The sequence below is a fragment of the Theropithecus gelada genome, chromosome 12, assembly GCF_003255815.1.
Source record: "Theropithecus gelada isolate Dixy chromosome 12, Tgel_1.0, whole genome shotgun sequence".
NCBI lineage: Eukaryota > Metazoa > Chordata > Mammalia > Primates > Cercopithecidae > Theropithecus > Theropithecus gelada.
In genome coordinates, this window is record NC_037680.1 from 94,641,615 (window position 1) to 94,658,463 (window position 16,849).

At 51.8% G+C, this 16,849-nt stretch overlaps 1 protein-coding gene and 1 pseudogene across 1 annotated transcript in view; both read left to right on the plus strand.

Moving 5' to 3' along the window:
• The first annotated feature begins 278 nt into the window (after nt 1-278).
• Nucleotides 279-16,816, plus strand: LOC112635886 (annotated as a pseudogene).
• The window catches only part of RUFY4 (RUN and FYVE domain containing 4), a 62,530-nt gene continuing 54,130 nt past the window's right edge, over nt 8,450-16,849 (plus strand). Inside the window, exons 1-3 of the mRNA XM_025404776.1 lie at nt 8,450-8,525; nt 8,606-8,782; nt 8,864-8,941. The gene's annotated coding sequence lies outside the window, so the exon portion shown is untranslated. The remainder of the gene's footprint in view (nt 8,526-8,605; nt 8,783-8,863; nt 8,942-16,849) is intronic.

A 16,849-nucleotide genomic window follows, 5' to 3' on the forward strand; every position in this document is an offset into this window, starting at 1 on the left:
CATCCTTGGCCAAACGCTCCCCATCCCCCACCTCCCTCCAGCCCTTTCCCCACCCACTGCATATGTCAGGAGGCTGCGCCACAGGTGCCCCTCACAGCACCCAGGTCAGGAGACTCCAGCTCAACTCATCCCTCCCCTCCTCTCCATCCAACCCCTCAAGGGTAGGATGGACATGCCTAGTCTGGGTCCAGGGTCCCAAGAAAGCCAGGCTGTGCCCTGCCCATTCCCCAAGGGAGTGATGTCTGGACGGGCAGCAGGTGAAACTGAGCCAAGAGGACATGGCAGAGGGCCAGCCACGAGGTGAGCTCTTGGCTCAGATCCTGGCCTGGCGGGTTTAAGTTCTTGGGGCTACTGGCTGGGGTGTTGAGGGCTTGGTGGAGGATAAGTCAGGGAGGAGGAACGGCAGCTGGCTTCCAGGGGTCCACGAAGGGAGGAGAGGCTTCACGGTAAACACAATACCTATACTGCAGCCCCCCCACCCCGCCCCAACCAAACGCACACACACACTCATTCCCTTTTGGCCCAGCCATGTGAGAAACGCCCACCGGCTGTTCCAGTAACCCTACACCCGCCTGTCGTCTTCCACCCTGAGCCAGGGATACTTTAAAACATCAGTCCCTCTCTCGGGGGCCTTTCAGGGACTCCTTGGCCTACACATAAGTGTAAAGCCCAAACTCTTCAGCTTGGCATTCAAGGCCCTTTGCATGCAGACCCACCTCTTTCCCAGCTTCTGATCCTGCCTCTCCCCCGACCCTACTCTGCACCCACACTTAACCACTCCACTCCCTGAAAGGGCCACATGCTTCTAGCACCTCTGCGCCTGACCGAAATGGCCTTGCCTCTCCCTCTGGGTAGGTGAACTCCTGCTCAAACTTGTTAGGAACTTGTTCAAAGTGTCGCCTCCTCTGGGAGGGCTTTCCAGACTGTCCCAAGCAGAACAGGCCAGTCCCTGCTCTAGAACCAGGTGACAGCCCTGGGCACAGTGTCTCAGGGTGATGTGTTGGACCCTCTGCCTCCCGCACTGACCTCCCAGGAGAGGATGGAGTAGAGATGGCATATGTATGCATGGGGCTTGGCAGAGGTGAGGGGACGGTGGGAGAGAGGAAAGGTGCCTGGCTCAAGGATGGAGGGGGGATAGAGAAAGGGAAGGTGGCAGATGAGTGGAGGAAGAGGTGAGCGGAAAGGCAGAGGGGCTGAAAGGTGAGCAGACAGGTGAGGATTCAGAGGCTTCCCCAGTGCACAGCCAGCATCCACCCAGAGGCTGCAGGCCAGAGGCCCTGCAGACTGCAGGCTGGGTCAGAGGACTCTAAGGAATCAGGAGACTCCAGGCCACCCTAGATCCCTCTCAGTTTCAGCCATGGCAGGAGGAGGTGGGTGAAGTGGGATTTGATGGCAATGCTCAGAAGTTCCTGGGAAGGGATGCTGGCAGGAATGCCAAGACCAGCTAGCCCAGAGGACACCCCTCTCCAGCATCCTGGTGACTGCCACCTCTGCCAGCCCCAGCTGGTCACCAGGCTCTTAAGTCCTTTCTCATGCTCTTCAAACCTCAAAAAGTCCTTCTGTCAGTTGACTTCACCTGACCCTGTACACATTCCTATCTGACTTCCAGCCATGCGTGAGCTGGCCCCCACTGGCCTTACTCCAACCCCCTATCTCCACACCTGCACCCCCCTGCTGGGTGCCCAGAGAAGCTCAGGCTCAGGTGGAGCCCCGGGCGCAGGGAAAGCCACTATTTCCCAGACAGAACAGCTCCATCCCGTACAGCAGCCCACCCAGGCCTCTCACCACCATCCTCTTGCATTTGCCCTATCTGCATTCTCTCTCCTGTCTGTGGGATCTCTACCTGTCTGCCTCTCACCATTCATCCAGTCATCCCTTGGGCAACCTTTATTGAGTATCCAGATGTCCCAGGTCCTTTGCTAAGTTCCTGGGATGCCAGGCTCACTGAAGCTTGGCACTGGCCTGAAAACCCTGGCTCGTGGACTTACCGGGGAGACACACTTTAAACAGACAGCAGCAGAAGCACTCAGCACTCTCATATCCCAGGCCAGAAAGGAACCCTAGGGCTTGGGGTCTGCCATCCCCTATCCCTGGGGTAGATTTGCAGCTTCCTGCTCTGGGCTTTACAGCTACTCAGGCTAGGAGGCAGAAGGGCTGGCCAAAAGCACCAGGCTGGGGTCTTGGGGGTGGAGGTGAATTTAAAAATCAGAGCTGGGACAGTCAGCAAGGGGACCTGGCCCCTAAGCATAGCCTGGGTCCCCTTTCCTCCCCACTCCTTGGCCTCTCTGCAGATGGCAGCCTACACTTCCCACTCACAGGCTGCGGCCCCTCTGGGGTCTGCCTTAGCTTGCCTGCCCTTGGCACCAGGCTCTGTCCCAGTGCCAGGAGCCCTGGGCAAGTTCATACATCAAACAAGGAGGCAGTGGCTGGCTTCTTGCCCTTCTGGAAAGAGCAAACAAATAGAGGGTGTGGCCCTATCTTCAGCCTCACACCCCCTACCCATGCTAGGGACCCAAGCCTGCCTCCAGAGGGTGGGTAAGAGAGGTGATCGGTGGACCCCCACCCACCCCACTCCAAAGCAGGACTCCAGAGGTTCTTCCTCCTTTCCCTCCTGAGGCCCACAAGGCCTGGGGACAAGTGAATTGAGAAGAATCATTACAAAGGGACATAAGAGGGTGCTAGAGAATCTTCTCCCATCCCCAAGGCATCCCTCACCCCCAACGTCAAAATGCTGAAGTTCTCCCTTCATCAAATGATTCCTTTGATTCCAAGACACTCAGGTCTTCCAGAGACATCATCGAAATGGAGGGATACATATACCGAACAGATATCTGAGTTCATGATCTTCAAAAGACATGCATGAAAGTGTTCTTAGCAGTCTATTCACAGTAGCCCAAAACTAGAAACAACTCGAATGCCTGTCAATAGCAGAATGGATAAATCGCCAGCATGTCTTCACACAGTGGGATGCTGTCCAGCAATGAGAAGGAACGCTCGAAACCACACCCGGAAATGTAGATAAAATTCACAACCATGATATTGAGCACAAAAGAATACATATGATGTGCTCCATTGATTACAAGTGCCTTCTATTTATTAGACATTCTAGAACAGGCAACTCCCTGTGGTTAGAAGTCGGGATCGCGAGCTGCCCTCCGAGGGGGATTAGTGACTGGAAGGCGCAGGAGGCACATTCTGAGAGCTGGCACTGTTCTGTTTCCAGACTCTGCGTGCCAGGTATGTGAGTACATGCGTGTTTTCTGTCAGCAGGAAGTTCGTACACTTTTCTGTGTTTATGAAATATTTCAACACACTAATACAAATACCTTGACAGCCACCATCTCTGTGAGATGAGAGGGGTTATTTTCAACGTCCTCCTGCAAGTTGGAAGAAGTTCCTTCCACAAGTTCCTTCCACATGCAAGCCATCTCCATGTCCAGTCCTTTCTCCCAAGTTAGTCATGGCCCCACTCAGCCCTCTCCCTGACCAACCATCTCTAACCCTGACCACTCAGCACCTCCTGTAGACGGCTGCCCCGCCTCCCAGGCACCTTGCTTTGACTCTCACCCTCCCAATCCATATACATACAGCATGCGTGCAAGGGCTCCCAGGGATCGAGGAGCAGCCAGGGAAAGCCTTTGTCCACTTCTGTAACAGGTCCTGGCTCTTCTGCATCCCAGGACCTTCAGGTGTGCTGCTCCGACCACCTGGAATGCTTCTTCCTCCCAGCTGCTCTTGCTTCGGCTCCTCGCTCAGATGCCACTTCCTTCACCTTCCCGGTGCGATCCCTCTGGGATCCTTACCAGTCACATCCTGAACTTGGCCTCCATAGCACTGTCTCCAGTCATGCATTTCTCTGTGCAACGACTTGTTTGCAGTCTGTTCCATCTCTCCCACTAGATTGACAACCCCCTGAGGGCAAGGACCCGGGCTGTCTGCTTTCTACCCTATCCCCAGCCCCAAGCTCCATGCCTGGCCTATAGCTGACGCTCAAAAATGCTTGCATCAGTGTTGAATAAACGAATGGCCTTACAGGCAGCCTCTGGGGAAAGCAGTAGTTGCATCTGGGGATGAAACCCTCACTTATCTGGACCCGGGACTCCTGGGATGTGGTCCCAGTGCCGACACTCACTTCTAGTGTGACCTTGGGCAAGTCACACTGAGGACCCCTACTCTGGTCCTCAGTGTGCTGGTTTGAAATGCAGGGGGTGGATAAATCAGGGCTATAGTGGGGCTTGAAGAAATATATGACATTGTGTATGTTTGCACAGTGGCTAAGTGTGTGTCTGTGTGTCAGTGTGTGTGTGAGACTGTGTGTAAGCGTGTGTGTACGAGTGTGTGTGTCAGCATGTGTATGAGTGTGTGAGTATATGTGTGAGCATGTGTGTGTGTGAGCATGTGTGTGAACTGTGTGTATGAGCATGTATGAGTGTGAGTGTGTGTGTATGTCAGTGTGTGAGCATGTCTGTGTGTATGAGTGTGTGTGGGAGCATGTCTGTGTGTGAGTGTATGAGTGTGTATGTGTTGAGCGTGAGCATGTCTGTGTGTGTATGAGTGTCTTGTGTGTGAGTGTGCCTGTGGGTGTATGAGTGTGTGTGAGTGTGTCTGTGTGTGAGTGTATGAGTGTGTGTGTTGTGTGTGAGTGTGTCTATGTGAGTGTGTATGAGTGTGAGAGTGTATGCGTGAGCATGTCTGTGTGAGTGTGTATGAGTGTGAGAGTGTGTGTTGTGTGTATGTGTGCATATGAGTGTGTGTCTTGGGTGAGTGTGTGAGTGTGCCTGTGTGTGCGTGTCTGTGTTCATGTCTGTGTGTGAGTGTATGAGTGTGTGTGTTGCGTGTGAGCGTGTGTGTATGTATGTGTTGTGTGTGAGTGTGCCTTGTGTGTATGTCTTGTGTGTGTGTGAGTGTGCCTGTGTGCATAAGTGTGTGTGTCTGTGTGCATGAGTGTGTGTGAGAGCATGTCTGTGTGTGACCGTATGAGTGCGTGTGTGTGTGTGAGCGTGTCTGTGTGTGTATGAGTGTGTCTTGCATGAGTGTGTGAGTGTGCCTGTGTGTGTGTGTGTGTGTGTACCTTCTCCCTAGCAAGAGCACCCATAGGTTACACATCAGATTCTCAAAGGGATCTGTGTCCTCAAAAGACTCAGAAGCACTAAGATCCTTTTCAGCTCTGGGGTCTCTGATGCTACATAACAAGAGAGAGAGGAAGAGGAGGTCATCCAACCCATGGGGGAGGGAGTCAGGCCAGATCCTAGAACTTCCAAAAGGGGTGCAGGTCGCACAACAGGAATGCAGAGGAGGCTGCAGGACCAGGCCCCGGGAGAACTTCTAACTTAGTGGGTCTCCGGGCTGAAAGAAGCAGAGCCAGAAGAGCTGACTGCAGAACAGAAGAGGCAACAACAGCCCGGAGTCTGCTCCCCACTGCTCCCGCCCCATCCACAAGCACCCACTTGTCCTGGGATACAGCAGAGAGCAAGGAGGCATGACTGGCACCCAGAGATGCCCGCCAGGCCCCTTGGCACCCAGAAGGCTTGGCGGGAGGGCTCAGGAGGGTGCCAAACCCAGCCTCTTGCTCCTGAGGCTGACATGTGGGACCATAGGAGGGCTCAGGGTGCAGGGCAGTTGTGGGACCGAGATAGGCCACCTGGGAGGGGCAGAGCCCACAGCTGCAGGCACTGACAACCCAGAGCTGGACTTGGAAGCCTAAGAGCCAAGACATGCACCCTCTCGAAGCCAAGGAGAGCAGCAGGAGCCAAAAGCTGGCCAGGGGAGAAAGAGGAGTGGGCAATGAGGGCTGGGGGACAAGGCAGTCCAGGAGAAGGAGGAGGACAGTCTGCTCGTGGAGGAGGAGGCAGCATGACAGGGGAAAGGGGCGATGTGGCCTGGGTAGGAGAGGGGTGTGCTGAGGGGACAGGAGAATAGCGAGGCTGGGTGTGGACACAGGCAGCAGGAGCTCAGGCTGTGGCTCAGGGAGACACACTGGGCCTATGGCAGGACCTGGGGCAGGAATGGGGGGTGTGTCTGCAGCAGGACTGGCATTAGGAGTGCCCTGGCAGGCAGCCCAGATGTCTGGGTAGCCACTGAACCCTGGCTCCTGAGGGGATCAGCACCCAGGAGATGTTTATCCACCCCAAGAACGAGGGTGTCACCCCTCCTCTAGTGAGGGCCCAGGTGATGGGTGCAGGCTGCTCTTCCCTAAGCCCCTGAAGCGGGGAGCCCTGAGCAGCAGCAACCCCCACTGGAGCCAGAGTCGGGGCACAGCAGCTGGGATGGAGCTTGATCCCCACAGATAGAGGAGGGAGGGAGTCACAGGCGAGCTCCAGGCTCTCCCAAGAGGCCTCTCAGAAACCAGCTCATCTGATGCAGACAGACACTCATCCCCATCCCTGTCCCTGCCACTGTCACACAGCGGCACACCCACCCTCCCCTCCTTCTCCCCTTGATCATCCACCTCCAGAGCCCCGGCTCCTCCCTCCATCTCAGCCCCACTGCCTGTCCCTGTCCCTGCCCAACCTCACCTGGCCCAATAGGCACCCGCCCCATGTCAAAGGTGACTGTGTGGGAGGTGGGGAGGCAGGGACACGGGTGAAGAAAGAAGACCCACCAACAGTGAGTCCTGAGGTCACAGGGACCTAGAGAGGAATTACCCATCCCTGGTGACCCCAAACACCTCCTCCTACTCTCCCAGGGAGAAACCAGCACCACATCTATACCAGGCCTAGTGGTTCCCTGGCAGACACCTCCTCCAGAACAGACACCTGCCTCCCAGCTCAGACCTGTCCCCACTGCCAGGTCAGCTCCCCACTTGCTAGTCTCCCAGACTTACCCAGCACAGAGAAGGCAGGGGTGAGAGGCCAGCTGTCCCCACCATCCTTGGGCAGTTCTTGTGCCAGTGGCCCCCACCCTCCTAACTCCAGAGCCCTCTAAATCAAGGGACACTGCCAGAGCTGCCCTTTGGCCCAGCGCAAGGAAGATTAACCATTTCCCTACCTTGCCCCAGCACTCCGGGCCTGCCCCTCTTGGATGGCTCCTAAACCAACCTCACCCAAGCTATTTGCCCTTCTAGGAGTCAGGTCCTATATCACCCTCTTCCCAAGGGCACAAGAGACCCAGGGGAGCCCTCCACCCAACTGGAGGACCCTTCACCCGGTCCTGGTCCTGCCTCCCCCTTGGTCCACCTGCCTTCCCACACTTCCCAAGCGGACTGGCACTGTCCTGGGTTGGCTTCTTACCTGTGTCAGGTGCCCTGGGCTCTGCCAACCGCCAGCTCCCGACTCGGGGCATCCTCCCTCACCCATTCCCGCAGCCCCGACCTGAAGCAGTAGCTGCCTTCTCTCCGCACAGGCCAAACCCTGAGGCTCCCAGCACCCAGCCCGCGCCGAGGCCCAGGGACTTCCCGAGGGCTGGGGACCGCAGGGTGGCCCGGGTCGCAGCTCTTCGCAGCACACCAGGCTCACAGTGCAGCCCATCCGGCCTGGCGCCCGGCGGGCAGGGGCGGAGACGCGGGAGCCCCAGGAGCCGGCCCGCCCCCAGCCCTTGCTACAGCTCAGCCCCGAGCGCCTGCGACATTGGCAGGGGAGCAGCAACGCCCCCCCAGTCTGGCCCCGACACAGTCCCTGCCTTTACGGCCAGCAGCGACAGGAGCCCCCATTGTGGGGTCTGATGAGGGTCTGCAATACCGGTCCCGGACACAGCCAGTGATGAAGCCGACCTCAGGGAGGGGGGAAGAGAGGGTGGCAATGGTAGAGTCCTCGGGACAGGAACTTCAGACTGTCTGACTTGGGGGGCAGGGTGAGAAACACACCAAGAACATGACAGAGGGACAGGGAGAAGATAAAGGGAGACAATGAGGAAGAGGCAGAGATGAGGGACAGAGATGGGGACGCAGCCTCAGCATGGGGGATATAGGTGCAGGACCGAGCCCAGGGCAGAAACTCTGGGGCATCCCTGGTGCTGGTTTTTAGATGCGGTTCCTGGGGTTTGTGAAAACAGCCGTCCTCCCAGGCCCCTGCTCCGCTTCCCCGATACTAGCCTCTGGGGCAGCCCAGCCTGGAGAAACGAGGACCCGGCATGGAAAGACCCCAGCCTCAAGGAGGCAGAGCACAGCGAGGATGGGAGGCCCCAGCCCACGTGGGAAACCCGCCTAGCCCATTACTGGGCACAGGATCTCACTGGTGGTCTCACATCCATCCTTTTGGGAATGGGATCAGGACTGGGGGGTCGGCACTGGTAACCAGCACTCACGGGGACCGCTCAGCTCACTAAGGTGGAGAGAGGAAGGAGCAGCGTGGTGGGAACCTCGCCCTCTCCTCCCCACCCTGGAGCGCCGCCTCACAGCCCAACCAAACAACACGGAAGAGACAACCACAGGAACAGCAGCTGCGGAGCTCCACGGCCTCCCTCTGCCCCCTGGTGGCGAGAAGGAAGAAAGGCAGGAGCAAGTGCTGAAAACGAAAAGGAAACTAGCAGCAGTCCCACTAACCACAATGGATCAGCCCTCATTTGGCCAACAGGTGACTCTACCCCAGGCCGGCCTGAGGACCCATTTCCCATCTCACTATTCTGCCCCAGTGCCCTGGATCCTGCCTCTACCACTTCTTCCCTGCAGCGTCTTCCGTTCCCCCACCGCTGTGAGCCAGGTTCCCCCTCCAGGCTGCTGGGCTGAGACTGAGTCACTTCTTCCCAGGCTGTAAATCCTGGGACAGCTCTGCAAGGCACTGTCACTAGGGAGGGGCTCAGGCAGCAGAGCCGCGCTCTCGTACCCCAGCCAGCCAGGCTCTCCTGGGTGAGTAGCAGGGAGACCCTGGAACTTACGGGGATAGAAGGGGAGTAATACCAGGAGCCAGGGAAGATAAATTTCACACAGGATCTGAGCTGGAAGAGGCTGCCGAGACCATCAGTCCAATCCTTGGTCTACAGGTGGGGAAACTGAGGCTCAAGGAAGGTGAGTGATTTGCCCGAGATCACACAGTGAGTGCGTAGCCAGGCCAGGATGGAGACCCACGTCTCTGGACTTCTGACCCCATCCTCCCTAAATCCCATGTCCCACCCACCTCCCTCATTTACCTCCGTTTCCCTCTCCCCTCCCCTCCACTGTGTTCCACTGCTGCACCACTGCCACCCCACTCCAAACTCCAGCAGCCGCAGCCTGGGAGGCAGGACACCTGGGTTTTCCACTCCATACCTGGTCTTGACTAGGATCTCAGAATAAGGCCACCAGCTGTCAAGGCCACAATGTCCCTCTCTGGGCCCCAGGACCCATCGGGAGGAGAAGAGGATGAGATCCCCCTGGAGAGAAAGGCAGTATTAAAACCAGGCGCCCTGCTCCGCACACACACGCAGCATCTGCTCAGGCCCAGCCCTGGGGCTGCACTTTACTTCTGCACCCTCTCCTCAAAGAACACACATTTTCCACTCAGCTGGGGCCCAGGAAACAATGAGTGGGTGTCTCGAGGAGGATGAGTACCCAGGCAAGGCTGAGGGCACCCCATGGAGAAAGAGGGGACACCCCCAGCCTAGTGTCCACATGACATAAGCCCTCACAGGGTCACTTACACCAAGTCAGGGCCCAGAACATGGGCCTTTTGGGCACACAGACCTGAGTTCAAATCCTGGGTACCTCTGTGATGTTGGATAAAAATCTTACCTTCTCTGTGCCCCAGGTTCCCCTCTAGCCTCCCAGGGTTATGTGGGGATTGAATGGGACAAAGATGTTAAACAATTAGCACAGTGTCATCACCCGGGGACTGCTCAATCGGTGGAGGCCACACCTTCATATTCACATGCTGGCCTACAAGATAGAGCTGGGATTTTCTCCCCACTGGGTAACTTGCTGTGTGGCCGGAGATAAGTCTTTCCCTCTACAGACTTGCCCTCTGTAAGCTCTACATCCTCCTTTGTATAAGGAGAGAGCTGGGCAGTGAGACTCAGGGTCCTTCCTGGGCTCACAGTCCAAGTCACAGGGAATCACATTACCTAGCATCCCATGACTGGGTTAAATTAGAACAGGGGGGTGAGAACAAGTGAGTCTAGAAATCTAACTCTATAAAAGGAACGACAGGTCCAATTTGAACAAACAGGTGAGTTAGGGATGGTGCTAAGGTTAGCCACTGGGTGGCCTAAAGGATCTCTTAGGTCGTGTACAACTTTGGGTTTAATATGACAGAACCAACACTCCCTCAAGTTACCCAGAGAAGCTACTGGCTGTGAAATCCTAATTACAGCATAATGCTGCCAAGTGAAAGGGGTAGACATAAGCAAGGAGAAATTAAGAAAGGTAAGAGACTCGTTACGATGAGGAATCTTCTTCAGTGTTTTGGGGGAAACTGTCCACAGTGTGAAGTCATCAACTTCTCATTCTGGTTTGCAGTTTAAATGTCTCTGGTTATGGCATCAGGTATTTTGGTATGTCTGCATGGCACACACATCAGGCATGAAGGTTTTCCCTTGAAATTTACACCAAGTTGCCCAGCTCCAGCTTATAAGTCTTCAGGAACAGGGCAGTTCTTATTCTTTGTAATTCCATGGGAGAAAATTGGATTGGAAGAATCTAGAAGGAGTCAAGATCCAGTCCAGTCTACAGGTAAATAATAAACTGAGGCTGGGCGCAGTGGCTCACACCTGTAATACCAGCACTTTGGAAGGCCGAGGCAGGTGGATCACTTGAGGTCAGGAGTTCAAGACCAGCCTGAACAACATAGTGAAACCCCATCTCTACTAAAAATACAAAAAATTACCCGGGCATGGTGGTGTGTACCTGTAATCCCAGCTACTCAGGAGGCTGAGGCAGGAGAATGGCGTGAACCCGCGAGGTGGAGGTTGCAGTGAGAGGAGATAGCACCACTGCAGTCCAGCCTAGGCAACAGCGCACAACTCCATCTCAAAAAAAAAAAAAAAAGATAATAACTGAAAAACAATGAGCAGAGCTACAATCTAATAACAGGCACACTATAATTTTTTTTCTGAAACATAATTTTTCTCTCTACAGTCACTCTCATTTCTATTAAACATAATCAAAGTAAGACTAATTTATTTGCAAAATAAGTTTAGTCTCATCAAACACAGCCTGACTAATTAAATAAATGCAGCAAACATAGTAATCGACCACAGAGGTTTTCTTTTAAAGCTTGCTTTGTTGGAACTTTTGATAAGAAATCTCAAATTGGATTTTTTAAAACCTCTTGAGGCTAGAAAGCCAAACCAAAGCAGACTTCAGACTTCACCAGCAATACCTATAGATTCCTTCTCTGGACATTTTCAAATATGACATCCCAGTCAATGCCCTAGGAATATAGCCAGTACTGTCAATATATCCTGTTATAAAGAGAGCTGATTCCTATTGAATGGAAACAAATAACTATATTACCATAGAAACAAGAATATTCACAAATAGTTTCTGAATTCTGGAAGGATCCTATATGGAGAAAAAGTAAATGTTTCCATTTTTGTTCACAAAAGTACATTTGGCCAAATTGCTGTAATCTATAGATAGTTTAAAAGAAAAAAAAAGTTTCATAAACTATAGCAAACAAAATATTTAAAGAACCAGCAAAATTTCAAATAAAAATTCATAAAAAAAATTATCCTCCTCAGTTCATTTAACCTCATGTAATTAACTTTGTTCTGCTTGATCTTGATTAGAAGTTTCATAATAGCATCAGTCTCTTCAATAGAGTTATGGAAATTCTTACCCAGTCCAATGGTATGATCTTAAAGTTACCAAAAACCTATACATGTCAGAGTCCTTTCCATGAATCTCCTTGAACACATAACACCTTAGAATTATAGCTGCTTGAAAAAAAGTTTTCAAAAAAACACCAGAAAAAAGCAATTAATTGTGGAAAACAGGTCTTGAAATGGCCATGGTTAAAGACCTTATTTGTGTTTATTATGATGATGCAACTCAGAAGGAAATTTGGGCATCAGAGACATAGACAGAGCTGAGTTTGCTTTTGCAAAGTGCTCCATCGGTAAAAATGCAACAGTTTTGGGTGATTCATGGTGAATCTGTTTTCATTTTAATCATTACATATTCATTTTAAATTAAATTAACAAAAGTGAATCGATTTAAAGAATATTACCCTTCAGCAGACATGGCCAAAATGTGAAAGGTGGTTTAGGGATAATGGAAGTTTGGAAGACCCCAAATTAGATGATCGTGTTATCAGTGAAGAGTGCCCTCAGCTGCTAGTAACAAAAACCTAACTCCCAGTGGCTTAAAAACAGCGGGTGAGGGGTTTTTTGGTGGTGTTATTTTACGCATAACATTTGCTAATGTTGGTTGGGGGCTCAGCAATGTCCAAGGCTGACTGCCCTCTTTCTGATTCATTTGCCCTTTTCCTCATGGCCCCATGATGGTTGCTGCAGCTCTAGCAGTCACAAGCAAAAGGAAAGAAAAGGGAGAGAGGGTGCCAAGCAGTGTCTTTATTTCTTTTTGGTAGGAAAAGCAAAGGTTTTCCCAGAGCTCCCAACAGCCTTCTCCTTGACCTTCATTAGCCAAAATCGTATCCTTGGCCACTGCTAGGTGTAAAGAAGGCTGGGAGAGTAGGCAATAGATTGCATAACTGGTTTAAACCATCCTCATCCAATGGCGATTCTATCAGTGAGTAAGGAAGGGGCCTCACAGCATGATAAACCAACATTAGTAAAAGCAAACTGAGAGTGGCTGCTGTCTCTTTAAACTTCCTGTCACTATTTATACATGAAAAGAGAACCCAGCAGGAGAGTATGATCTACCTTTAAAAATAGGCTTGCCAGTGGCAGAATTGTAGGCATTTGTGGCATGATAAATTTGACGTTTGTGGTAAGGCAAGATTTACACTTCCATTAGAGGATGGTTGAGAAGGAACAAGGGCAGGCAGACCAGGTGGGCTGTGTGGAAGTGAAGCTTTCAGGCATACCTGTGGTATGAGTGTGTGACCAAAAGCAATAGACAATGAATCGCGCTGGTGACACGTGATCCATGAATCACAGTAGAAATGTCTCCCATTATTTATTACCACAACCGTTGATTGAGCACTTATTATAGTCCCTGAAAGAGAACACAAAGATGAATGGAAGAGGATTCTTGCTCACAGGCTGGGAGAGGGCAGACTTGCAAACACATCATTGCAGTATAGTAGGGTTCATGTTATAATGGAGAATTGATGAAGTTACCAGAAGACTCAAGCCAGGGGACAGACATTAGCTGCCAGGGAAAGTTAAGGCAGGTTCCCAGAGAAGCCTTTCTCCATTACTGAGATGGGGAGAGCAGTGACCTTGACCCCAGCTCTTCCATTCATGGACTGCCCCAGCTCTATGGTCTCTCTGCTAACCATCCAGACTCTGGGAGTGGCCTATGCCCCCAGCCTCAGAGCCATTTAAATCAACCGGTCATTGGCACTGGTTGTGCAAAAGAGTGGCTAGCAGCAAAGTAGCATTCATTTTCCCTTCAAATCCCCACCAGACTACCTCAAAGAAGCATGTAAAATAAGTAAAGATTGTGTACCTGTTGTCCAAACACAGCTCAAGTGCAGCCCTCCACCTCCTTCCCACTGGATTGTCCCCAATTTGCTCATAGAGAGGACTCCTTCTGAAGTCTCTGCTATAAAGCCAAATCCTTCCCCCTTTATTCTTACCAGACAGTTGCAAGCTTTCACAGGTGATCTACAAGGGAATTTTGGAATAAACAAATGGAAATAAATTCAAGAAAAGGAAAAGAATGAAAACGATCATCCATAGAGTGGAGAATTCAGATAACAGACCCTCAACCCCAGCTTCACACCTGGGACCCGCGCTGGGTCATATGGACCCTGGCAGTCTCTAATCACAAGTCTGTGATCCCTTGACTTAAGTGTTCTTCTCCAGATAACTTAACTGTGGGGCTCAGAAGGGAGGTGTTGTCTGACTTGGTTTCCTTATTTCCCTTTATTCATCAAGTGCCCTCTAGTTGTTAAGTCACTCTGATCCCTGAGCTGCAGCTCCTACGGTTGGACACACCCGGCTGGGGCCTCAGGTTGGAAACCACCTTTGCTTGCTGGGATTTTCTTTGGGGTAGGATGGCTTGGCTTGACTTTATTTTAGGAAACGTGTTCATTTCTGTGGGACCTGAGGATTTCTGATAAACTGGCTGCCCTCCTCCTCGCTTATGACCATGTACTAAACTCTGACTTCATACATGGAGGTAGGTGAAGAAGAGGCCACAACCTCCTCCTCCCTTCTTTTTATACCTCGCCATGGGAAGAGGCTGACAGTTTTCCAATTTGATGTTTATTGCTTTGCCCTAAGACTTTGTCTTTGGTGAAAATGCAAATACTGGTAGGGAGGGAACGTACTAAAATGTGTGTATCTGAGAGAACTTATCATAGATCTTCAGGCCTGGCAGCAAATGAGAGGTGGATGACTCTGTCTTCCTCGATTTGCAGATGAGAAAACTGAAATCTATAGGGGTATGAGACCCCACTCAAGGTCACGAGGCTTATTAATGGTATAATCAGGATAGAACGAGAACCACATGCTAGATGTCCTTACAACCAAAGTAATTTTCCAAAGGCTTTCAGATGGTTCTCTAGAGAACCCTGGGGCTTTGAGGGGCTTTTTAGGGGTCATTTGTGTTGGGAGATCAGCAAACCCTCCCCCACAGCAGCTCAGCTTTTGTCTATTTCACATATTGGGCTTCTGGGAAATTTTTGTTTCAGCAAAATTCTTCACAATAGGAAAATATTTGAAAAGTCTTGAATGACTCTGTAGATTTTGGGGGAAAATTCAAGGACCAAGATTAAAGCTTTATCCTCTCAAATGGCTAAAATTCCTTTAAACAGAGGAAAAGGCTTAAAATACAGGTTAATGCAAGGTGTTGCTACCACTTCCTTCTTTTCTTTCTTTTTTTTTTTTTTTTTTTGAGACGGAGTCTCGCTCTGTGGCCCAGGCTAGAGTGCAGTGGCCGGATCTCAGCTCACTGTAAGCTCCGCCTCCCAGGTTTCCGCCATTCTCCTGCCTCAGCCTCCCGAGTAGCTGGGACTACAGGCGCCCACCACCTCGCCCGGCTAGTTTTTTGTATTTTTTAGTAGAGAGGGGGTTTCACCATGTTAGCCAGGATGGTCTCGATCTCCTGACCTCGTGATTCGCCCGTCTCGGCCTCCCAAAGTGCTGGGATTACAGGCTTGAGCCACCGCGCCCGGCCCCACTTCCTTCACCTAGTAAATTTTAAGAATCAGGGAGAACACAGGAAAGGAAATAATAGAAGGGGCCACCTGGGAACAGGTTTGCCTTCTTGCATTTTGCTTAGTGCTGGCCCTTCCCTGAATGTGCAAGACCAACCTAGTACCCCTATCCGAATGCGCAGACACAGCTGAGGATAGAGAAGGCTAAAGAGGGACAGAGGTAGAGACATAGGCCGAGAGGAGGCAGTTGTAGGTTGAGCTAGGACTAAGGCGTTTTCCCCGTATTCCATCTTACCCCATACTCAGGCCAGGCCTTGGAGTTATGGAAGGTGGAGAACACTGGGAAGCCAACCTCCAAGAAGCCCAGGTTGGAGGCAAAGGAGGAAGGTGAGCTCTGGTTGCCAAACCAACAGGGAAGCAAAGGATATCCCAGTAACTGCTCTCACATCCTTGATGAGAGCACCTTGAATCCAAGCTATTAAGTCACATTTCCTTCCATCTAACCTTCCAGTTAGATCAAACCATGACTGAAACTGAAGAAGATACGGAATATTACAAACTCATGGATGTGGTTTGGTGAGGAGCATTCATCACTGACATGCCACCTACAGCAAAAGATTACAGCCCCTGTAGACTGGAAACTGACACACTCAACAAGTATGTTGTGGTCGTTACCTATGCCCTAGTGTTCCTACTGAGCCTGCTGGGAAATTCCCCGGTGGTGCTGGTCATCTTATACAGCAATGTTGGCCGCTTCATCACTAATGTCTACCTGCTGAACTCAGCCTTAGTCAACCTACTCTTTGCCCTGACCTTGCCCATCTAGGCCACCTCCAAGGTGAATGGCTGGATTTTTGCACACCCCTGTGCAAAGTGGTCTCACTCCTGAAGGAAGTCAACTTCTATAGTGGTATTCTACTACTGTCCTGCATCAGCGTGGACTGTTACCAGCCCATTGTCCATGCCACTTGTACACTGATCCAGAAGCATCACTTGGTCAAGATAGTTTGTTGGCTGGGCGCAGTGGCTCATGTCTGTAATCCCAGCACTTTTGGAGGCCGAGGCAGACAGATATCTGAGGTCAGGAGTTCGAGAGCAGCCTGGCCAACATGGTGAAACCCCATCTGTACTAAATATGCAAAAATATTAGCTGGGTGTGGTGGCACCCGCCTGTAGTCTCAGCTACTTGGAGGCCGAGGCAAAAGAATGACTTGAACCCAAGAGGCAGAGGTTGCAGTGAGCCTCACACTTTTGTCTTCATCGTGCTGCTGCTGGTCATGCTGTTCTGACACAGATTCGCCCTGCGCACGCTGTTTAAGGCCCACATGGGGCAGAAGCACCAGGCCATGCGGGTCATCTTTGCTGTTGTCCTCATCTTCCTGCTCTGCTGGCTGCCCTACCACCTGGTCCTGCTCGCAGACACCCTCATGAGGACCCAGGTGATCAAGGAGATCTGTGAGCACCGCAATGACATTGGCCGGGCCCTGGATGCCACTGAGATGCTAGGCATCCTTCACAGCTGCCTCAACCCCCTCATCTACGCCTTCATCGGCCAGAAGTTTCACCACGGATTCCTCAAGATCCTGGCCACGCATGGCCTGGTCAGTAAGGAGTTCTTGGTACGTCATCACGTTACCTCCTACACTTCTTCCTCTGTCAATGTCTCTTCCAACCTCTGAAAACCATCGACGAAGGAATATCCCTCCTCATAA